The sequence below is a fragment of the Erythrolamprus reginae genome, chromosome 3 (assembly GCF_031021105.1).
Source record: "Erythrolamprus reginae isolate rEryReg1 chromosome 3, rEryReg1.hap1, whole genome shotgun sequence".
Lineage (NCBI taxonomy): Eukaryota > Metazoa > Chordata > Lepidosauria > Squamata > Dipsadidae > Erythrolamprus > Erythrolamprus reginae.
The window spans coordinates 37,775,938-37,799,356 of NC_091952.1; the positions used below are offsets into that span (position 1 = coordinate 37,775,938).

The 23,419-nt window shown below is 39.7% G+C and overlaps 1 protein-coding gene across 1 annotated transcript in view; it reads left to right on the plus strand.

Annotated features, from left to right (window-relative positions):
- The first annotated feature begins 8,551 nt into the window (after positions 1 to 8,551).
- Positions 8,552 to 23,419, plus strand: part of DLGAP4 (DLG associated protein 4) — a 401,980-nt gene continuing 387,112 nt past the window's right edge. The window contains exon 1 of the mRNA XM_070744825.1: positions 8,552 to 8,680. The gene's annotated coding sequence lies outside the window, so the exon portion shown is untranslated. The remainder of the gene's footprint in view (positions 8,681 to 23,419) is intronic.

The following is a 23,419-nucleotide window of genomic DNA, read 5'->3' on the forward strand; positions in this document are numbered from 1 at the left end:
TGTTGTCAAATAATACAATATTCCCTATGAATCCATCAGCATCGTCTACCAGGAGACATGACTCCGTGCTCTGGTTAAAAGTTACATAATGTTAAAAGCTCATTTTACAGCATATGATTGCACATTTATGCAGCACTAAACCTTACTGAATAAATACCATAGGGTTATGCTGTCAGGGGTTCTCAGATTATTGTTAGGGTTCCAGATAGCATCCAAAATTAATGATGATGCTAATAATAGTGCTGTAAGCCACCCTGAGTCCTCCAAGAGAAGCAGCAAATAAATCCAATTAATAAATAAATATTAATAAATAAAATTAAATCAGAGTCCAAGGCAAAGTATTCCTCAAAAGAGAGAGACAGAGCCGGGGTGGCGCAGCAGGTAGAGTGCTATACTGCAGGCCACTGAAGCTGACTGTAGATCTGTAGGTCAGCGGTTCAAATCTCATCGCCGGCTCAAGGTTGACTCAGCCTTCCATCCTTCCAAGGTGGATAAAATGAGGACCCGGATTGTGGGGGCAATATGCTGGCTCTGTTAAAAAAAGTGGTATTGCTAACATATTGTAAGCCACCCTGAGTCTAAGGAGAAGGGCGGCATAAAAATCAAATAGATAGATAGATAGATAGATAGATAGATAGATAGATAGATAGATAGATAGATAGATAGATAGATAGATAAAAAAAATAAAGAAATAAATAAAATTTCAATTTATTAATAGAACCATGTTGGCACATCTGGGTGAAACCCTAATCTAAAGTCTTCCGTACTTCACCCACCGAGTTGAAATTTCAAGTTCTCACCCCCACCCCCATAAATCAATCACATTGTCCAATCTTCTGGCAGAGTCCACCCATCTTCTTCAGTGCAGGTGAAGAGGTGCAGAGACAAAGGAAGACCTTGGCGTTTCAGAAAGAATTTGTATATTTGTTTATTTATAATATAAAGTGTGACAGGCCTAAGCTCCCCAATAAAATGGCTTTGGCCTGACATTATGCTATCAGTAATTTTCAAATGTTTTAAAGTATCAGTTTAATTATCATATTAATAAAATAAACCTAAAATAGAAGAGAGAGAGAAAGAGCAGGGGAGGGATAGAGAGAGAGAAAATATGAATGAATGAATGGATGGATGGATGGATGGATGGATGGATGGATGGATGGATGAATGAATGAATGGATGAATTCTGGTACCCAGACAAATGATGTTAATTAGGCATGTATTGCAGTAATAGCTTGCTTCTGATTCGGCCTGGTTCTGTGAAGTGGTAGTGGTGGCGGTGGGAGGCTCCACCCCACCCATCCAGGAAGCTTCTACGCATGAGCAAACCAGTAGCGATGGGATTTATAACTTACTACTGATATATTGAGATTTTATGAGCTAATAGAAGGAGGTTATGTAGGTTATTATTCAGTGGTATAAATTCTAGTTTCACTTATGCAAGTGCATGCTTAACCCCCCTTCAGAGCCTGGAAGGAACCCTGAAATATTTATGCTAAAGAATCATGTAGTTGGTTTAAATTTGGGTTTAGCATAACATGTAAAGCCAGCCATTTTGGTTTGTAAATCATAGTTTGTGATCTGGTTCTTTGTAACCACCTGGCCATTATCTCTAGTCTAGCTTTTTGTGATTACACCAAGCTGTGACAATATAGTGTGGGAACTTAGCCAGGTCAGATAGACAGAAATGATATGATTCAATCTAAGGAAGTTTCTCATTTTACACATCATTCTCTTTGCTCAGAAGAAATTCTCTAGCCCAGCCTTCACCTAATTTTTGAACTTCAGATATAAGATATTTATTTTTATTCTAATGCTGGTAGAGTTTCCTAGAATAGTGATCTGTACCCACTAATACCACTTTGCATACATTTAACTGTTCCTAGTCAGAAAAAATTGTAAAATATCTTTTAGAACCAGCTTTTCAATGCTAATCATGATCAGCCAAAATGTTAATTTGGTCTTTTGTTTTTCTCTACATCTACTGCTCTAACCCTACATTCTTATGTTGTTTCAAGACATACTACTTCAGATTCTCATATTAACAACATGGTGCATTATTTCAGATGAAGACATTTTTCCTTGGTATTATAAACCAAACAAAAAGTTGATTTTTTTAAAAGTTCCATGTCTTAACAGATATCTAAGAACAGACCGTAGAGTTGATAAAGAAACTCATGAATCTTGGTCAACATGGTTTCATAGTGTATCTGAATTAAATCAACTTGCAAGAAATTTTCATCTTGAACTATTAGTTTCCAAAAAGCTAAGAAATCAAACTGCTAAAATGTTAAAGAATAATTGGCTAAGTATCAGGAATAGGGCTTTGTAAAGTAATTCCAATTGGACATTCATGTTTAGGAACTCATAACAAATTCATCAAATCCAAATGCGGTTGCTGGAGATGAAAAGACGTTTTTGTGTATAAGCCAAGTACAAGATAGATTTTGACATTTGCTTTTTATTTAACAATTCTATTAAAATTATAATTACAATAGCCCAAAGAAATCCTAATACAAACTAGAAGAAATAAGAATAAAAAGAAAGAATAGAAGGTGCAGGAAGGGAAAATTAAAGAAAAGAAAGAAAGATATAAAGATGTCACAAGTATAAACAATTTTAGTAACTTATCATTGCTTCTTTTTAAAAAGGTAAAGGTTTCCCTTGCACATATGTGCTAGACTCTAAATGGCGGTGCTCATCTCTGTTTCAAAGCCGAAGAGCCAGCGTTGTCCAAAGATGTCTCCATGGCCATATGGCTGGCATGACTAAATGCCAAAGGTGCACAGAACGTTGTTACCTTCCCAGCAAAATGTCCCTATTTTTCTACTTGCATTTTTTAATGTGCTTTGGAACTGCTAGGTTGGCAGAATCTGAGACAAGTAAAGGAAGCCTGTCATGTGGCACTAGGGATTTGAATAGCTAAACTGCTGACCTTTTGATCAATAATCATTTAGATTGAGTTTCTTTATGATCAAAAAGTCATTGCTTCTTAAAATACCACAAATTGTCTCTTCTTCCCATATCCCAAGTCTTATCTATAAGTGAATCCATATTTCTGTTATCAGAAGTAACAACATAACTATTAACCTTGATGGAATAAATCAATTTCATTTTCATTTCTTTTACTTCTAACAATCTAAATTTTCAGTCCATTCAAATAATGTCATAGAACTTCGTTTCTTTTTCTTTGTCCCTCTACACAAGATTTTTCAAAGTGTTAAATGTTAAAAGGCCTCTTTGTAAATCCAATATAGGAAAACGTCCAGGTCACTCTTATGGCTTATTTTTTGTATACCCTTTTCAGTGATTAAAACAACAATGATTTTCAATGTCAAATGCAACTCTTTTTTAATATCATTGCTGTAGGTTGTCATCTGTTAAGCCACTTTCAACTCAGTCTCAATTTCATCAGAGAAATCCTGTTTCCCTTCTGTAATATATTTTAGACACGGTCGCTCCATAAGGCAAATGTTCTCTGTTGGCAGGATTAAGATTAACTTCTATGTCCATTTTTCAAAAAATATATTGCAATATGTCCAGAGTTAGAATATTTGCTTCATTTACTAATTTTCAGTCATGTTTATCTGTCATTTAATTGTCATAATTAATTTTATAAGTTCAATTGTAATCTTTAGTCCATTTCATTTTTAAAATCTTAAGTTCTTTTTTTTTCAAAAAAAGCATTCAAAGCTAAAGCATTTTCCCATAGAAAGAATTCCTTATAATCAGAGGTGCACTGCTAAGGTTGAATGGTGACGTGTGCTAGCTGCCATAGCTCTGAGTGCTAGTGGAGTCCAGCGCAATTCTGCTACTGCACCTGTTCAGGTAGCAGAATCATGCATGGAGATGCAGGTGCACCCATGTTTTGGTGCATTTTTTGTTTCCCCGCATGCAGGCGCACCCATGTTTTGGCACATTTTTTTGCTTTGCGGAAGCAAAAAAGCATGCCGAAACACAGACAATTCTTCTACCTGCATAAGTGCAGTAGAAGAATTTTGCTGGACTCTGCGAGCACTCAGAGCCACAGGGGCGAGCACATGTCACCATTGCACCTCAGCAGCCCACCTCTGCTTATAATTCCAAAATTCTATTTCATATTATCTAAGGCCCATTTGTAACATTCTTAAATCAAAAATTTAATCACTTGTTTGCTATTTATTTTAAAAGATTAAGTTCTTAAGCTTGTAGTTAAAACTTTCTTTTGCTAAGGATTGAAGGAATCTTGTCCAGCATTGTTAAACCAGTACATTCAAATGTTCCTAGTGCTGTAGCTATTAACAAGCAAGTTTCCAAAGTAATTAGAAAAGGAAACATCTAAACTTTTTTGTCCTTTCAAAGGGGCCAACCATGGTTTCAGCAAGTTGATTATTCTCTCTAAGTCTATCAAAGGCTGCTCTCTTGAGGTCTCCTTGTGTGGACCAGCTCTCTGAAGAACTTATAAGTGATTCAAGTCTTCTCCTTTAAAATCCAGAGATGTTTTGAAAATCCAATCTACTTATCAGTTTTTCATTCTGATGCAGTTGTTGGCTCTGCTTTCACAGAGTTATCTTCAGTCCTTAATTTCTTTCTCTGGAAATAGATAGATTTTGACATTTACATAGGACAGGCTCCACCTCCCAAACTGTTCAGCAGTTAGATGACAAAAAACCTTTCCATACTAATTTCAATTGCTGTTATTACAGTGACTGGATAAACAGCATACAAGATCTGATGTATTTAATACTCTTCTAGGCACAGTTCCTTTTGAGTTCCAGACTAATAAAACAAGAAACAACAAATATGGAAAACTTAATGCATCTCTATTTTTTTAATGTATCTTTGCTTCAAGTTGGAAAATATTGCACTGTAGTCAGTTTGCTCTGTATTCCAACTAATCTGCTTCTCAAGTAATATGAAAAGTACTTTCTTATCATCAGTGTTAAAGTGAGATTGAATTGCCAGATGGGGTATCTTCTGAGGGTGGGAGGGATGAAAAAACATGTGGTTATTCTGCAAATGTGTCATTTGCCCAGCGTGACACTTAAAAACTGCCCCAGAATATCCAATCTATTTTTCCAATCTGGCCAAAATGTTAACACAGAGACACTATTAATTCGATGATGCTCCTGTGATTTAACTGTGAAATTGTGAAACGTATCCAAAAATATAACCAAGAATTGTGCAGTACAAAGAACTATAGTTATATTTCTGTCTTTGTGACATATTTTATCTCCTTGGGTCAGGGCAAATTAATTCCGTCATGTTGTTTTCATTTTGGTTTTCTTCAGAGGCGGTTTGCCATTTCTAATCTTATTAGTATATAAACCGGCCTTTAAATGCATGGAAAAGCATATCTTCATCCACATCATGAGTGGAGGAATTTGATGCTTTTATTAGCACTCAATCCCATTGCAATTATCCTACTGTTGCTGTGCTGCTGACGGAATTTCTGGCTAGTGTCTTTATTTAAAACTGGAAATATATTTCTTTCCATCTGAAGTTTCTTTCCATCTGCAATCTCTCCATCATCCCTGCACAGAAGCCTCTCTACATTAGGTAGTAAAAGGAAGAGATGGCAATAGAGAGATGAAAGAATGGTATAGCAATAACAGTAGCACTTAGATTTATATACCGCTTCACAGTGCTTTACTAAGTGGTTTACAGATATAAATATACTTCTTCCAACAATCTGGGTCCTCATTTTACTGACTTTGGAAGGATAGAAGGCTGAGTCAACCTTAAGCTGGTCAGGATCAAACTCCTGGCAGCAGAATTAACCTGCCTTCTACTTACTGCATCATCAAGATTTACTAATGATAAACCCCCAAGTTACATACTGCACTTATTAAACAATGCTTTTAGAAACACTAGAGATCCCAAGGGTGTATGGGGTGTTTAAGGAGGGGTAGCACCTCTGGCGTAGGGGCATGTTGTGTCCTTTTATAACAAGTTATTTTAGGGCAGCTTTTAAGGCAGCTGGTTCACCTTTGATCCCCACCTGTCACTTAGTTCTTACCTGTGGTTCCTAGTAGCAACTGCATGCATAGCAGCCACACCCTGGGCAACTGCTTCAACAGGCTGGCCAAAACAGGTTGAGAGTAGCTGATGGGTCATTGACCTTCGGTGAGATAGGGAGTTGTCTATCCTGAGCATGTGAATATAGATTCCAGTGGACTGAGCAGATGAAATCTACTAGAATAGGACAACGGACATGAAGGTGGCCTCTGCAGTGATGTGGTATGCTAAGAGCACAGCAAGAACTGGTTAACCACTGCACCCAGTCCATCTCCAACTGTGTTGATTCTTGCCCTGCTACTGCAGCAAGATGAAATCTGGGAAGAGATAGTAAATTGACTGTGCAAACCTCTCCCTCACTTTAAACCAATTCACATGCTAGTCTTGACATCTCCCCCAATTCCCGTGAGATGTCAAGCTTCTCTTTGAACACGATGGAGGAACATCTTCTCCCAGGTGCTTTAACACCTGCAGGATATGAGGGAAAACACTTTTCTGAAAATTTGAATAATAGTTTCATTTCATTTCATTTCATTTATTTAGATTTGTATGCCGCCCCTCTCCGCTTTTTACAGGTAGTCCTCAACGTATGATCCCCATTGAGTTTTATTTATTTATTTATTGGACTTTGGCTACTAAGATTTATGTGTGTTTATGATTGGGTATGATTGCTTTTAATGATAGTGGGTTTCTTAAATTTAGGTTTTAGTTATTGGATTTGTACCATATCGTTTATTGTTGTTGTGAGTCGCCCCGAGTCTTCGGAGTGGGGCGGTATACAAATCTAATAAATTATTATTATTATTATTTTATGCCACCCCTCTCTGAGGATTCAGGGTGGCTTACAATATATAAAAACAATACATCGTAATCCAATTAATTTAAAAACAGTACAGTGTTCCCTCGATTTTCGCGGGTTCGAACTTTGTGAAAAGTCTACACCACGGCTTTTCAAAAATATTAATTAAAAAATATTTCATGGTTTTTTACCCTATATCACGTTTCCCCCCGTCCGATGACATCATATGCCATTGCCAAACCTTTGTCCGCCTTTAATAAATTTTTTAAAAATAAACTTTAATAAATAATCATGGTGAGTAATAATCTAAATGGTTGCTAAGAGAATGGGAAATTGCAATTTAGGGGTTTAAAGTGTTAAGGGAAGGCTTGTGATACTGTCCATAGCCAAAAATAGTGTATTTACTTCCGCATCTCTACTTCGCGGAAATTCAACTTTCGTGGGCGGTCTCGGAATGCATCCCCTGCGAAAATTGAGGGAACACTATAATATTAAAATCAATTGCTACCATTTACACATTGAACATACATTGCATTCATTTGGCCAGAGGCTAGGATCTAATGGCCCCAAGCCTGGCAGCATAGATGAGTCTTAAGACTCTTGCAGAAGGCAAGGAGGGTGGGGGCAGTGCATATCTCCAGGGGGAGCTGATTCCAGAAGTCTGGAGCCTCCACAAAGAAGGCTCTTCCCCTAGGACCTGCCAAGCGACATTGTCTAGTTGATGGGACCTGGAGAAGACCAATTCTGTGGGACCTCACCGGTCGCTGGGATTCATGTGGTAGGAGGCGGCCCACAAGTAGTCTGGCCTGATGCCATGTAGGGCTTTATAGGTCATAAACAACCCTTTGAATTGTGTTCGGAAACCAATCGGCAGCCAGTGCAGACCACGTAGTGCTGGATAAACATGGGCATATCTGGGAAGGCCCATGATCGCTCATGTGGCTGCGTTCTGCACAATTTGCAGTTTCCGAACAATCTTCAAAGGTAGCCCCATGTAGAGAGCATTGCAGTAGTCAAACCTCAAGGTACTGTTAAGTTATGCTATTAAGTGAGTTTGCCCCATTGTATGACCTTTATTGCCACATTTGTTAAGTGAACACCGCAGTTGACAAGTTAGTAACCGGGTTAAGTGAATCTGGCTTCCCCATTGTTTTTGCTTGTCCAAAGATCACAAAAGGAGATCATGTGACCTTGGGACACAGCAAGGGTCATAAATATAAACCAGTTGCCAAGCATTTGAATTTTGAACAATGATCATGGGAAGGCTGCAAAGGTCATAACTGTGAAAAAGGATCATAAGTCACATTTTTCATTGCTGTTGTAACTTTGAACAGTCACTAAATGAACTGTTGTAAGTCAAGGACTACCTGTACCAGCACCGAAAGTACCAGTAGAAGAACAATCCAACTTCCTGCAAGTCATTTTATCTTTTAAATCTCAAGTAGTGATTCTGATTACAGCCCCTTTCCATAAATCACAATATTTATTTCAATTGCTGGGAATCCTAAATATAAGCATAAATGCATATAAAATAAACCCACATATTTTTCCGGCTGCAATTACTTTTCTTCCCCATCTTTTCTATCACTCTGCTGTTTCATTAAATTTAAAATTATCATCACCATGTGGCAAGGATCCATTAAGTGATGACACATGTTGATGGTATTACATAAATCATTTTTTTTTAAAAAATGTCTGTGTCTTAGTTTTTTCATTCATGTTTTTCTTTCTGTCCTTAGATTGAAGAGATTTTCAGCCTACTAATCACTGACAAACTGTGCTTCCTCGTACACGATTTCCATGTGGGAAGCAACTTGATCCAAAGCACACTTTAAAAGCAGGATCTTTCATGAAGAGAAACTGAACTCCTGGATGATTGATTTGATAGTGAGTCATGCATTCTTTTTAATGTACAAAACTGTTGACTTCTTTCCCTTTAAAATCATATCAAAAGGTCTGACTTACATAGTTAGATTGTTTTGCTGTGTGTTTATGAGTTTCAAAAAGAACTAAGTGAAAGGGTAATTTCATTCTTTAATGTATTCCAGAAATGTATAATACAAAAGAAAATATCTATATATTTGGTTTCATTTTTCTAGCATCTTTGAAGTATGATTTCAGAAATTGGGATGGTTGCTTGAAAGGTTCCGACACAAAGGTGGATTGTTTCCATATAGCACACAAGAACCAAGGTTTTATGTACAGTTCAGAATTTTTTTTATCTATTACGTGTTCAGATTCCGATGGTTTTCAGACTATATTCATAGCAATTTCTGAGTTGAATAGCAAGGGCTGTGCATACGCTAAAATCATTTGCAAGAGCAGTTTCAGACTGGGCACATATTAATCAACTGTGATACTTAAAGCATCTGTTGTTTGAACGAAGGCTCACGGGAACCCTTCAAAAACATGGCTCAATGAAAGAGAGGTGGTGTGCTTGTGTGAGGTCCAAAGCATTTCTTCAGAATTATTTTTCTTTCATTTTTATTGATCGCTTTCAAAGTCAGCACAGCTAATGAAGAAATATGAATGCAACCTATCTTTTAAATATGAATGTGTTTTAATTAATTATTCATATAGTGGACGTAATAATTGGTTTGCTGATAAAATAATAGATGGATGACTTGTATTATTTATTATGTCCAGAAGAAATGGTATTTTACAATGTTGGCTTTTCTTTAGTGTTTCCTCTGTTGTAGTAACTGACAGTCTAGTTTGAATTGTTTTTCTCAGGGAACAATGGATGTGGGTTACATGTTGATTTATCAGTACCTCGGTTGTATTTATGGAACAATCAATACATACTATAATGAGGATCCATTTCTATCTTTAGCAGAGAGATGGAGACAGCTGTCATTTGTGGTTAATATTATTTCTCTGTTAGAAGCAAAAGAGTTATTCAGAGGATTTGAAATTTGGGTTTTTTAAAAATATGATTATTGCTACTGCATAGAGAAACAATGCAGATCTTTAAATCTTTGAAACACAGAGAAAATGCAAGCTTCTGCCATAATTAAACTTACCATGTGTGTTATGGCACCTCTGGATAGGCAGCGATAATAGAGGTAGAGGTCTATGAATGGGAAAACTGGATTGTTTTATTGCCTGCTAGTGAAACCAGAGAATTGGTAGCTCAAGGTGTAAAGTAACTGATGGCACCAATCTTATGTAGTCTCTGAACAGTGCTAATTACTCTTTTCTCTTAGGTTTTATTGAAAAACAGTGGGAGAAAAGGCATTCACAAGAACATAGAAACATAGAAACATAGAAGTGTGACGGCAGAAAAAGACCTCATGGTCCATCTAGTCTGCCCTTATACTATTTTCTGTATTTTATCTTAGGATGGATATATGTTTATCCCAGGCATGTTTAAATTCAGTTACTGTGGATTTATCTACCACATCTGCTGGAAGTTTGTTCCAAGGATCTACTACTCTTTCAGTAAAATAATATTTTCTCATGTTGCTTTTGATCTTTCCCCCAACTAACTTCAGATTGTGTCCCCTTGTTCTTGTGTTCACTTTCCTATTAAAAACACTTCCCTCCTGGACCTTATTTAACCCTTTAATATATTTAAATGTTTCGATCATGTCCCCCCTTTTCCTTCTGTCCTCCAGACTATACAGATTGAGTTCATTAAGTCTTTCTTGATATGTTTTATGCTTAAGACCTTCCACCATTCTTGTAGCCTGTCTTTGGACCCGTTCAAGGGCCAAGGCAGCCAATATGCTGGGTGTAACACAGGGCTGGGTTCTAATTTACCTCGCTGCTGACTCGTTTCTTCCTGAGCCATGTGCGCAGTACAAGAAATCTGATAAAATCCACACACACACACCAAAAATGCTGAAAACAAGATGGTGATGCGTGCACAGTGCCAGAAACTCGGCTACTGCGCATGTGCAGAAGAAAAGAACCTGTAAAAAAAATAAATAAAACGGGGTTTTTTTTAAAAAAAAAATGGCAGCACCCAAGGACTGGCACCAATGAATCTGGTTCTGTGACATCACCAATGGTTTGCTACAGGCAAACTGATCCGAACTGCAGGGGACCCATCTCTGGTGCTACAGTAGTTTGAAGCCCCACCCCATCTAAGGAATTTGAATAATGGTTGTGTCCACCATTTTGCCTCACTTGGCTCCCACCATGGCAGATGCATCTGATGGGCACTAAAATGGAGGAACATCAACCAGCGTCCCCATATTAATGAGGTAGCTGTAATATTAATCGCTGTAATATTAATCACAGAATACCTGATTGCCTGATCTGTATATAATTACAGGGGATTTGATTTGCAGCTCCAGAACAGGATTTTATTAATGTCCAAATCAGAATGCATTTTTTTTTGTTGCTTTTATGCTTCTCAGGATATTGCTCAATGTCCTTGATTTAACATTAAGTTATATGCAGGGCATTTGCAGAAGTCAAAAAAAGTCAGGATTATGGTTTGGGTACACAATCTAAGCCTTGCATCTTTATGTATGTCACATGAGGCTGAAATAGCTCCTTTAACATTTGTTTGTATGTATGCATGTTTGTATGTATGTATGCATGTATTAAATTTATTTATTTATTTATTTATTTATTTATTTATTTATTTATATTTCAACTTCTGTGCCACCCAATCCCAATGTGACGTACCTGCAAAGCTGAATAAAAAGTATGTGTGTATGGAAATTAATACTTTGTGAAAAAATATGCTGAAGTAATGTGTATTTTACAATAGTTTGTAAAAATGTAGAATGTAGAAATAAAAAACAGTAATTTTATGAATGAATACACTTACTGATCTTATCTGGAAATGTACGTGGGAGATTAATATTTTCTAAGTTCGAGGTGAATCATCTTATATGAAAGCTGCTCTTTCATTATTTTCAGATCAATAATATAATTCCTATCTTGTAGAACAGCGGTCCCCAAACTACGGCCCGCGGGCCGGATGCGGCCCGCCGAGGCGATTTATCCGGCCCGCAGGGAGCACACGAGATTTTATCAATAGATATAATAAGCTCCCGAATCTCCTGTCCATTCACCGCGGGCTGCTGCTGAGCAAGGAGGCGGTGCAGAGGCACGGGGTGGGGAGGAAAGCGGGCCTGCAATTGGCCCCTTGCAGGCCCGCTTTTCTCCCCGCCCCTTGCCTCTGCACCGTCTCCTCCTCACCTCATCCTCCGCGGTGAATGGACGGGAGATTCAGGAACCCCCCTGAATTTGCCCGAACGGAGGCGGCGGCGGCTTCAAGGGACCAACAGCTGGTCCTTCTCGGCGCTGCGTTGCTGCAGCCTCCGAGCTCCGCCGGGCACTGTTACCTCAGCTGTGCTGAGAGAGAAAGAGAGAGCGGACGGCGGCTTGCCGGTCCACGCCCCCCTGGATGAGCGGCCCCGCATGGCCCCAGCACCGGACTTCGCCGTCGCCTCTGCCCCCGTCCGGCTCTCCAGCAAAGAGTCCACCCCTTTGCCCACCACGGCGCCCAGCGCCTGGCCCCAGGCCACTGCCACCTCCTCCTCCTGGTAGCGCGCCCAACCTCTTCGTGCAGGAACGGGTGGTGGAGTGGAAGTGGTTGGACTTATCTACACGCGCGCCTGCTGATTTGGAAGAGGGGAAAGAAAAAAAATCTGCGCCTCCAAAGAGAGGAGGGCGGGGGGAGAAAGAAAAAAAAGAGCTCCAACTTGGCGGAAGGCAGGAGGGGAGAACCGAGCGTGCTGCAGCAAGTTTGCTTGGCGAATAGGCGGCTACTCCTTTCTGGGGCTTTTTTTTCTCCCGCTCCACCACCCCTTTCCGAATGTTGTTTGCCGCTTAGAAGTGACCCTCTCTCGGGCTTGTTGTGGATGTGGCACGGATGAGGGGAAAAGCCGTAAGCGCGAATTAGCAAAACCAGTTCAACCTCTTCTTCGCCTCCTTATGGACTACTGAAGAAAAAAGAAGCTTCGTTGGGATTTTGGCTCTCCACAGAGACTTTCCAAATGTGCTTTTCCGGGCAGCCGGGCTTTTCCCCTCATCTGCGCCGCATCCAAAACAAGCCCGAGAGAGGGTCACTCCTAAGCGGCAAATGACATTCAGACAGGGGTGGTGGAGGGGGAGAAAAAAAAAGCCCTAGAAAGCCAAGCAAACTTGCCGCAGCACGCTCGGTTCTCCCGTCCTGCCTTCAGCCAAGTTGGAGCTCTTTTTTTCTTTCTTTCCCCCCCCTCCCCTCTTTGGAGGCGCAGATTTTTTTCCCCCTCTTCCCAATCAGCAGGCGCGCATGTAGATAAGTCCAGCCACTTCCACCCCACCACCCGTTCCTGCAGGAAGAGGTCGGGCGCGCTACCAGGAGGCGGAGGAGGAGGCGGAGGCAGCGTGGGGCTGGGCGCTGGGCACCGTAGAGGGCGAAGGGGTGGACGTGACTGCTGCCTCTTAGCTGGAGAGCAGCCCCGCATGGCCCCAGCACCGGACTTCGCCGTCGCCTCTGCCCCGGTCCGGCTCTCCAGCAAAGAGTCCAAAGGGGCGGAGGCGACGGTGAAGTCCGGTACTCTCCGCTCTCTCTCTCTCTCTCAGCGCAGCTTAGAAGTAACAATGCCCAAGGACAGCAGCGGAATTTGGAGGCTGCAGCAATGCAGCACCAAGAAGGACTGTATGTTGGTCCTTTGAAACCGCCGCCGCCTCCGTTCGGGTGAATTCAGGGGGTTAGCTGGAGAGCCGGACGGGGGTGGAGGCGACGGCGAAGTCCAGTGCTGGGGCCATGCAGCGCTGCTCATCCAGGGGGCCGTGGACTGGCAAGCCGCCCTTCGCTCTCTCTTTCTCTCTCTGTTGCCAGCGTGGTGTATGAGAGAGAGAGAAAAAAAGGAGGGGAGAGAGAAAGAAAGAAAGATAGAACGTGAGAGAGAAAGAGGGAGAGATAGAAATAGTGAGAAAGAAAGAGGGAGAGATAGAAATAGAGTGAGAGAGAAAGAGGGAGAGGGAGGGTGAAAGAGGGAGAGAGAAAGGAAGAGGGAGAGATATAAAGAGGGGGAGAGAGAGGGAGAGAGGGAGAGATAGAAATAGAGTGAGAAAGAAAGAGGGAGAGGGAGAGAGGGAGAGAGAAAGAGGGAGAGATAGAAATAGAGTGAGAGAGAAAGAAAGAGGGAGAGGGAGGAAGAGATGGAAAGGGAGAGATAGAAATAGAGTGAGAGAGAAAGCAAGAGAAAGAGGGTGAAAGAGGGAGAGAGAAAGGAAGATACAAAGAGGGAGAGAGAAAGAGTGAGTGAAAGAGACAGAAAGAAAGAGAAGAGAGAGAGAAAGAGGGAGAGATAGAGAGGAAGAGAGAAAGGGGGATAGATGGAAAGAGAGAGAGAGAGAGAAAGAGAAAAATGAGAAAATTATGGAGAGAAAATGAGGGAGAGGAAAATGAAACAAATGAGAGAGAAAAGAGAGGGAAGAGAGAAGTAGAGAGGAAGGAGGGAGGGAGGGAAGGAAGGAAGGAGAAATGGAGGGAGTTTCTTGATTTAAGTTTAAATTTACTTGTTAATAAAAATGTATAAATTACTTTATTACTTAATTACTTCTTATTTTAAATATTGTATTTGTTCCCATTTTGTTTTTTACTTTAAATAAGATATGTGCAGTGTGCATAGGGATTTGTTCATAGGGTTTTTTTTATAGTCCGGCCCTCCAACAGTCTGAGGGACAGTAAACTGGCCCCCTGTGTAAAACGTTTGGGGACCCCTGTTGTAGAACAAAAATGTAAGAACAAATGTAGCAAGTATCTCAAAGCTTCTGAGATCTGTACTGAAGCCCCTTGGCACTTATCTATTAATCAATAGATCTTTAAGGAGGGGCGAATAGTGTGAAAAGTTGGGGATTGAAGATGGAAGGGGTGAAAAAAAGAAGAAAAGATGTTAAAAGGGGACAATCCACAAAATTTTTCTAGGTCATAAAAGTGAAAGAATCACATCTTTTAAAATGCTTGTTATAATGATAGGATCAACTGCTCATTAGGGACATTATTTTAAACTGACATTCCTTGCAGTTCATAGATTTTTTAAAAAAAATAGCCATACATTTCTCAAGCATTTTGAGAGGGGTGCTTTCACGTGGCTTTTACAAAGTTGACCGTGAAAAAATGCAAAATATTCTTTCTATTCTGTTTCCATTTGCAACCCAGATATTGTTCTGCCGGACTCTCTGGTAGAAGCCTCCCGAAAATTCACGGGTACAAATTTCAGACACACACACGTTTGAAAATTCAAAACAATGTCCTTTATCACAAAATTCAAAAGAAACAAAGCACCCTTTTTCTATTGCAAAGAGCACTCTTCCCCAAAACAACCTTGTCGGCTGTACAAGTGCCTTAATCAGTCCTTAAGTACTTAGCTAGTGGCTGTGAAGAAACGTCACAGCCCTCCTTCTTCCCACGAAGTGAAACACACACACACTTTACTCTGCTTTGGTGTCAAAGGTGTGAAAAATCCACAAAGTTCAGACATAGCGAGGCACGATCCTCAATAACTGCGATCAGGTAATCTTCCACAATGGCCAAACTAGCACGCTGCTATTTATAGTAGCAGCTCTAATTACTGGAGCCCCACCCAAACACAGGTGGTCTCTCTTCTCTCCTGTAATATTTCCTCAATTGGTCTCTTCGATGCATAAATCTGTGCCTGCATGGGTCTAACACTTTGTCATCCGAAGATAATGGTGATTGGCTTCCTGGGCTGTGTGCCAAGCCCCCCTCTTCCAAATCACCCCCACTTTCTTCTTCGTCCGAGGAAACTGCACTCACTGACTCTGCTGGCAACAAAACAGGCCTAGGACATGTTGACGTTTCCCCTGCCTCCATCTCCACATTCCCTGGGGCAGGAGCTGGGCCAGAGCCAACCACAACAGATATGGTGGTCTTAGTTCTAATCAACTAATAACAATAACAGCGGTAATAATCTGCTGAGCTTCTTTTCTGTTAAGGCTTGCAGTGTTCTTCAGTCTGGTCTATTTGTGTAGATTTGCAGAGATGTAGAGACATGGAGATGTGATTTCTTGAATGATGTTTTGTCCTTTCTTGGTCTCTCTGGGTAAGCAGCTTCTAATGTGAAGCTCTGCCTTTTAGGATGAACTGTTTATCTTTTGTATAACAAAATTCTTGTGTATGTAATCACAATTATTGACTTGGTTCAAAGATAGCTAACTAGTGACAAGTTAATATAGGGCATACAGAAGGTACCTACTAAGCAAGCAGGTGAGCATAGTTTGACCTTTTGCACTTTGCTAGAACAATGGGAGAGCTGAATAATCAAGTAACCTTTACCCTAAATACACAGAAGGATTTTGATTACTTTAGGTGAAGGGAAGACTAAATGAATAATTATTTCCTTAAGCTAAGAAAAGGAGTGGGTTGCCTCAACTAGGCACATAGGCTTGTTTCCGGTCACAATTCAAAGTGTTGGTAATGACCTTTAAAGCCCTACATGGCATTGGGCCAGAATACATCCAGAACCGCCTTCTACCGCACGAATCCCAGGGGCCAATAAGGTCCCACAGAGTCGGCCTTCTCTGGGTCCCGTCGACCAAACAATGTCGTTTGGTGGGCCCCAGGGGAAGAGCCTTCTCTGTGGCAGCCCTGGCCCTCTGGAATCAACTCCCTCCAGAGATTAGAACGGCCCCCACCCTCCTTGTCTTTCGCAAATTACTCAAGACCCACCTTTGTCGCCAGGCATGGGGGAGTTAAGATATTCCTTCGCCTAGGCCATTACAAGTTATGCATGGTATGTTTGTGTGTATGATTGGTTTTTTATAATAAGGGTTTTTAGTTGTTTTATTAAATTGGATTGTTACATGTTGTTTTACCATTGTTGTTAGCTGCCCCGAGTCTACGGAGAAAAGGGGCATACAAATCCAATAAATAAATAAATATAACGTTTTAGACTTAAATAATTCAGAATAATGAGATGCCATATAGGTGTGCCAATCATTGCAATAACTGGCAAATGCCTGCATTGACTAAATCAGTGTTTCTCAGCCTTGGTAACTTTAAAAGCACTCAGAATTCCTCAACCTGCATGCTGTGGCAGTCACATATCTTAAAGTTGGCAAGATTGAGAAACACTGGGTTAAATTAAAACATGTTTTTGCATGCTCATCTATGTTCAATACATTGATTTAATGACAGATTGCATTTATGTAGTACTATGCACTCATTTTCTGGGGTAGGGGAGGATACAGGTTTCCTTTAACATACAATCCCATTTTCGACTTTGTGCATTTTCTCTTTTAAAATCTGCAGAGAAGGAGAAGCTTTGTTGTCCAAATAATGCAGGGTTCCTATATATGTCTCTTTCATTAGCATACTCTCTAACAAATGGATTAAGTAGCTTCTTAAGCATTTCCGAATGGCATGAAAAGTTACCTTCCCCTTTCGTGTCATCCTTTTAGAGATTTAACATTTGCTGGCATGCCTTTGCTCATTTGTCTTCCGTCTCCTTGCCTTCAGCCTACCTACGTATCTAATGTGTTTCAAATGCTTTATTGCAGTGGCTTCCCGCTTCCTCTTGCCTGTTTGTTTGTAGCTTTTAAAATAAAGAGCTGTGTACTTTACTCAGGTATACTGGTGAACAGATCTACTCATAGGGTTCAAAAATAATTTTTAAAAATAAACAAACTTATGACACCCCGATGGCTGACATTTCCATTTAAATGGCAAGACAAATCCAGATGTTTGCTTAGAGTTTCTCACAGCCTTTGTCAATGGTCATTCTAAACAGTGCTACTGGAAATAGGAATACTGCTGGAATGAATACAACATATTTGATGCATGTTTTCATGGTTTAGAATAGAAGAATAGAATAGAATTTTATTGGCCAAGTGTGATTGGACAAACAAGGAATTTGTCTTGGTGCATATGCTCTCAGAGTACATTAAAAAAAAAGATACATTTGTCAAGAATCATGTGGTACAACACTTAACGATTGTCATAGGGGTCAGATAAGCAATGAAGAAACAATCAATATTAATGCAAACAAATACAGTTTTGAATAGTGGGTGACTTTTGACTTTCTCTCAGCCCTCTCAGGAGGCAATGGCAAACCACTACTGAAAAATCTTGTCAAGAAAACTTCAGGGACTTGTCCAAAGCTAGAATTAGATTCATCTAAACAGAAGGGGGGGAAATGCAAAAGACCTAGGAGCTGACTCAGGTCCTTTTTTCTATAAATTAGAGAAGCCTTTCAGGAGATGAAAGAGGGATGGAATGGAAAACCTTCTACTAGACATACATTTTCTTAGTCATACTCTGACAACATCATTGTGTGCTCTGCTCCAAATTGTCGTAGATGTTGAGCTACAGCAGGTAATTATGAATAGCCATCCTGTTGCTACTTCATTACAGACCTTTCTTTGAATTTTAAAATCTTCTATAATCATATGTTATTATTTGGTTAATATAAGTAATTTTTATCCTGAAGACATTTTTACAATTTCTTGGTGTTGTGCTGATGCCTGTTATTTTAGTTGTTGGTGCTTTTAATGCATTGATGCTATTGTACATCTCCACCAAAGCAATTTGCCAAAGAGTGACTAATCAATCCTACAAACAAACTGTCAGCGTTCCAAATAACATCCGAGAAATAAATCAGAGTTCAAACGTTGGCCTTCTTCCAAGTTCCAATTTATTATCAGAGCCATGTTGGTTATGAACTGTAGTCATCCCAATACTAAATTTTCCTACAGTTGTCCACCCATATTAAGGTTCATTTCTTGTCCCCACACCCACAAGTTCATCACATGGACCATTCTGGTTCTCTCAACATCCACGATCCTCTCCTGTACTTCTGGATGGTGCTGAACAAAAGATGACCTTGAATCTTCTGGAAAAAAATTGTTGTGACTAGTATCTTTCCCTCTCATGCAACCACCCCTCCCCAATTCCCACAGTACTATTCTACTTGTGGTGGGCCAAATTCTCTAACTCAAAACAGCCTGACGCAAACAGTTCTGCAGATCAAAGAAAAAAAGTTGGAAAATGACTGATATCGAAACATGTTCACCCGGCTTAAAAGCAGTATTCAGTCTTTTCAGATGCGTTGTTTAGAAGATGGCAAGCCATCCATTTGCTGGGGTGGAATTAGGAACAGCCACCAGTAAGATAAGAATAAGTCATTGAAGCAAAATAGGGAGAGACAGATGTTTGATTTCTCATTTCTGGATTATTCTATTTAGTATGCTGCAATTAACTCCCTTGCTGTTTCTGGATGCTATTAAGGATGAGAACAAAATCTGTAGGCGTTTTATTACACATACTCATCTATGCCTGATTCATAGATGAAACATGGATCTGTCGCACTTTTAGCTATGCTCATGACTTCATAAGCTCAAGCTGTATAGGAACATATGCATTTTATTAAGCCATAGTGGGACCAGGATGAAATGCTACCGGTTCTGCCTGGTTCGGGTGTATCGGTAGGGCCGGTGTTTCGGAGAACCAGTAGAGACAGCAGCACAGGACTCTGTCCACCCACCCAGACATCACCCATTTCTTTTTTTTAACCTTCTGAAAATGTGCAAAGTCTTCTGTGCATGCGCAGAGGGTGAAAAAGCTCATTTGACAGTGGCGCATGTGCAAGTGGAGCGAGCACTTCTAAACTGGTAGGGAAGGCAAATAGATTTCACCGCTGAGTGAGACTTATTGGAAAATGAGTGCAGTGATACATTAGTAATCTGGTTCTTTATGATCAGGACCTTCCATGCAGTAAACCAAATTCCATTGCAGTTTTTGTTTTCTATCCAAATAGCATAACTAATGCAAATAATGTAATTTGCCTTACCAGCAGTTCTAAGAGAGGGCATTATTTTATTCACCAGGGTCTGGCAACAGACCTGTTCCCATTTATTCCATTAAAACAATGTTTCATTATAACCTCTCCAAGATGCTGATCAAGGTTGGTAATATGACTGCACACCCCAGGGTACCTCATAATGTACCAAGAAGCTCTAGCAGATGAAGTAACAGAAATTAATGCAATCAGAGTCCTGTTGTGACAATGAGGATGCCAACATATCAGTACTTCTTCAATCTTATTCTTCCAGGGGAATGTCACCCAGTAGTTTATTTAAATTATCCCATAGTCTATGGACAATCTGCTGTTTGGTGGCTAGAAGGGATGAGATTAAATAAATTAGGATTAATCCAGGCAAGGCAAAATGGCTCTTCCTCCTGAAAAAAATATCAGCCCCCATGCTTATTCTGATCCGAAGGATCAGGCCCACAATTTGGGACTTTGCTGGATTCCCAACTCTTACTGGAGCAGCAGGGTGGAGTCTGTGGCCAGATGACCCTTTGGCTAACATAGATATTAACTCACAGATTAGAAACATAGAAACATAGAAGACTGACGGCAGAAAAAGACCTCATGATCCATCTAGTCTGCCCTTATACTATTTTCTGTATTTTATCTTAGGATGGATATATGTCTATCCCAGGCATGTTTAAATTCAGTTACTGTGCATTTATCAACCACGTCTGCTGGAGGTTTGTTCCAAGGATCTACTACTCTTTCTGATTCGGGTCCAATAAGTTATTGTTTTTTAAGTGCTGATTTATCCTCTTTTTGAGTAGAGTCTCCATCATTTTAACTATAACTGATGTCAAGCTAACTGGCCAAGATTGCAGCTCATTTTTAAAAGGGGGGTAATAGTGGTTCACATCCTTAGTGCAATAGCAATAGCACTTAGACTTATATACCGGAGACTTATATACCACTCACAGTACTTTAACAACTCTCTCTAAGTGGTTTACAGAGTCAGCATGTTGCCTCCCCAAAATCTGGGTTCCCATTTTATCCATCTCAGAAGGATGGAAGGCTGAGTCAACCTTGAGCCTGTTAAGATTAACCTTAAACTGTCTAACATTGACCTTGCCCCATTCCTTAGTGGTCTGTAAGGGGCGTGTGTAAGTGCACAGGCATGTCTATCATCCCTGCCCTAATGTCCCCATGTATTCGTAACCATCGCATGTACTCATAAACATGCTTATACATCTGATGTATTCAGAATTATGTTTATACTTTGTTTGTAATCATATATATGCTTGACAAAATAAATAAAATAAAATTAGTACTGCCAAATTGCAGGCAGCCAGCAGTCACAGAAATAGCCTGCAGTACTTTTATGAGCCTTGGTGGCATAGTGGTTAGAGTGCAGTACTGCAAGCTGCTTCTGCTGACGGCTGGCTGTAGTTCACCAGTTCAAATCTCACCAGGCTCAAGGTTGACTCAGCTTTCCGTCCTTCCGAGGTGGGTAAAATAAGGACCAAGATTGTTGGGTGCGATATGCTGACTCTGTGAACTGCTTAGAGAGGGCTGGAAAGTACTGTGATGTGGTTTATAAGTCTAAGTGTTATTGCTATTGCTACTACATTTCTACCATTGTGCCACCCAGGCTCAATACAGCACTATTTTAATTTACTCTTTTTACAGTTACTTTGTAGACTACTCAGAAATTAGGATTAGTGGCAGAATGCAGCCGCTTTTATGTTTGGCAAATGAGAGCACTTTATAGTATGACATCAATATTGTGCAACATTGCTACCAGTAAATTTTCCGAACTTGCAAGCAGTAGAACTTGTGTATTCTTCAAATGATATGTTTCATCCAGATGCCAGGAGCTAACATTTTTTGATACTGCTATAATAACAAATGGGGATGTTGTAACATAAAGATTCTAAACTTATGATTATCACTTCTTAAATGGTGCTGGCTAGTCTCCAATCTTATGATCTTTTATATATTGCAACTATTTATGAATAAATATGAATTGGTACAAATTTCATGTCACAAATTACCCGGAGATTAAATAGATTCAATCTGAAGATGTTATCAGTTTCTATAAAAGTGTTATTGCATGCATCAAAATCCATTGAATCTTTGGATAGGTTTGGAGAGCGAAGTTTCTGCTTCAATTTGACATATTCAATCAATTCGATGTTTCAGCTTGAAGGTTCAGTTGGGGAGAGGTTGATTGAAGTATGTCCAAATTTAAAATAGAAAACTAAATGTTATGGAGTCCTATAAATTTGCATTGCTCTCTTTTTTGCACATAGGGCAACTGCTCTGTGGTAAGATCAGTGATGGGCTCCTAAGGGTACGTTCAGTACACAGAACCGGTAGAAAACTTTTGGTCATGTACGCAGAACCGGTAGGGGAAAAAAATGATTTTTTTTCTTTTTTTCCCTTCTGGGCTCTGGGTATGTTTTTCCTATCACAGTAAATGAGGTTGAATGTGTATAATTTTAGAAGAGCTGTGCATGTGTGTGTGTGCATGTACATACACATACAGTTTATATAGTAGATAATGTATATTTTTGTGTGACTGTGTGTAATCTAAGTAATAAATAATAAATATATGGCATATATACATGTGTGTAATATATGGCATATATACATAGAATTAAATCGTATATTTTGGATGTTCAGTAATACTAAATAGATAGGGAAATTGTATCTCCTTGAGGCAAGGAGAGGCCAGGCACCCTAACCCAAACCCTTGATGTGAGTGACGTCAAGTTGGCCCCCTTTAAGCCAATCACATGACCTTTAAGCCAGCTCTCAGTCACATGATCGTTGAGCCACTCCCACCTGGTCACATGGTTGGCAAGCCACACACACAAAATAAGCCACGCCCTCAGTGTGGTAGTAAACATTTTTGCAACCCTTCACTGGGTAGGATGTAAAGAAACAAACCTGTGCTATGTTCTCTGTGTATTATTAGCATTAATTAAAGCACTTACATAAAAATATGAACAGCAAGAAGTCTAAAACTTGTTGCATTTAATCACCAAAGTGTTAGACTTTTTCTGGAATAAGATCCTCCCTGAGATCCAGATGGCTCTTACTCTGATAGCATTAATGGAAATCCTTAAAGACCTGGCTATTCTGCCAGATCCTGAGATAGGATGGATAAAATCTGCCACATTAGAGATGAATGTTGTTTGTTTGTTTGTTTGTTTGTTTGTCTTGTTGTGTTAATGTCCAGACTGCCAGCGTGTTATTTCTCTCATTGTATTTTAAGTATATTATTGCATTTGTATTCTGTTTATATTTGTGAGCGTCTCTCAAGTCAGGCAGTGCCAAAATCAAATTGAATAAATAAATATGGAAGTGGAAGGCCCTGAGACAATATCTATGCAGTCCAATTACTGTTTGAAATATTCAGTTAAAGCTTTTGAGTCAAACATGCTTCCAGCATGCATACTTATTTTTTTGAGTGAGAGCCTCAGTTTGAAGCCAATGTTGGCACAGATGGGACAATGAATAAAATAAGCAGGGTTACATTATAAATGTAGACAGAGCCAAAATTGTAGTTTCTTCCTGTTTTCGGAAGTGGACGTTGATTGGGAATTTGTTGTTTTCCTCTTAATTCATGTTAAACCTATGTATAGAATACAATTTTGTGCCACCAATTGTAGTCTGACAAGAACTACCCCCAAAAAAGTGCTTGGGGTTGCATATTGTGTTGCATTCTGGATTTTCAGTGTTTCATTTCCAGATATAATGCAACATTTATTTTATTTATTTATTTATTTCGTCCAATACACAATGAGGGTTTTAGTGGGTATATATCTATATACACATAGTAAAATACATGATGAAGGTTATAGAGGAGATACTCATAGTAAAATATATCTAAGAAATA